Genomic DNA, 1,453 nt, shown 5'->3' with positions numbered 1-1,453 from the left:
ATTGTGCTTCAATAGAGGTCAGAACTCAAAGAGTAAAGATAGCAGATGATTTTTTCAAAACCCTAATAGAATAACTTGAACCAACGAGTCTCCTAAACCACAAATTAAATATGAATATTTGGGCCAAGGAATATAAACAAAGGTGTATTAATCTTAAACTAGAATATTCAAACCTTTCATCATTAAGGCTCAATAACAGTTATAAATTTGACAATAAATGGATCTGTTTATTTAATTTGATGAAGATAAGAGACACAAACCACAAAGGACAGCATTGATAAATTTGACTATTTTTTTGTTTTTTTAGGGACAACGTCTTGCTATGTTGCCCAAGCTGGTCTTGAACTCCTGGCCTTAAGTGATCCTTCTACCTCGGCCTCCCAAAGTGCTGGGATTACAGGCATGAGCCACCATGCCTGGTCAAATTTGACTATTAAATATAGAAATCTTCTGTATAAAAATGGAAACCATGAGCAAAGTAAAATGATAAGCTACCAGGATGCTGGAGAAGATATTTGTAATACATATAACTAACAAAGGATTATTTTTTCAAAAGATATGAAAGACTCCTACAACTTAAATAAGAAAAGATAAACATCCCAGTAGGAATCTGAGAAAGATTTTAATAGGCAATTCACAGATGTGGAGATCTTTAACTAATAATCATCCAAAAAGATGTTCAAACTCACTAGTAATTAAGGAAATGTAAATTAGAACAAAAAACAACAAAAAAAACAATCTCACCCCAGCAGATTGGCAAAAATGTAAAAATTTGATAATACCAAGTATTGACAAGGATACAGGGTTGCAAAAATTGTCATATTCTGCTGGCGGAAAGATAAGTTGATACAACATCTTTGGAAAGCAACTTGGTGATATCTAATACAATTGAATATGTACAAATGCAAAAACCCAGCAATTCTTCTTTTAAGTAAATGCACTAAAAAAATGTTCATACACGTCTATAAGGAGACACATACATGAAAGCTCACTGCAATATTGCTTATAACAATGAAAAATTGGAAACAATTCCCAAATGCCCAGCAATAAGAAAATGATAAAACTGTGGTACATTCATGCAATGGAATACTATACAGCTCACTGGCACGGACCGTGATCTTCTAAATCTTTGTAGTTTATGGTACTTAAGATGCTCCACTTAAAAGCAAAACAAAAAAAGCATCAGCCTTTCTTTTAAAATGCCAGCAGAATGTCAAAATCTGCTGGACTAGCTTCTATACTGGACTTCTATACCCATGAAATGGTAATTCCCTCTTCCTCCCTACCCTGGCCTCTGGCACCCACCACTCTACATTCTATCTTTATGAATTTGACTACTTTAGGTACCTTATATAAGTAGAATCATATAGTATTTGTCCTTTTGTGACTGGCTTATTTTACTTAGCATAATGTCCTAAGAGTTCACCCAAGTTGTAGCATGTGTCAGAATTTC

Source organism: Propithecus coquereli, unplaced genomic scaffold, assembly GCF_000956105.1.
Source record: "Propithecus coquereli isolate 6110/MARCELLA unplaced genomic scaffold, Pcoq_1.0 Scaffold162, whole genome shotgun sequence".
Classification (NCBI taxonomy): Eukaryota; Metazoa; Chordata; class Mammalia; order Primates; family Indriidae; genus Propithecus; species Propithecus coquereli.
This window is presented reverse-complemented; position numbering follows the sequence as displayed.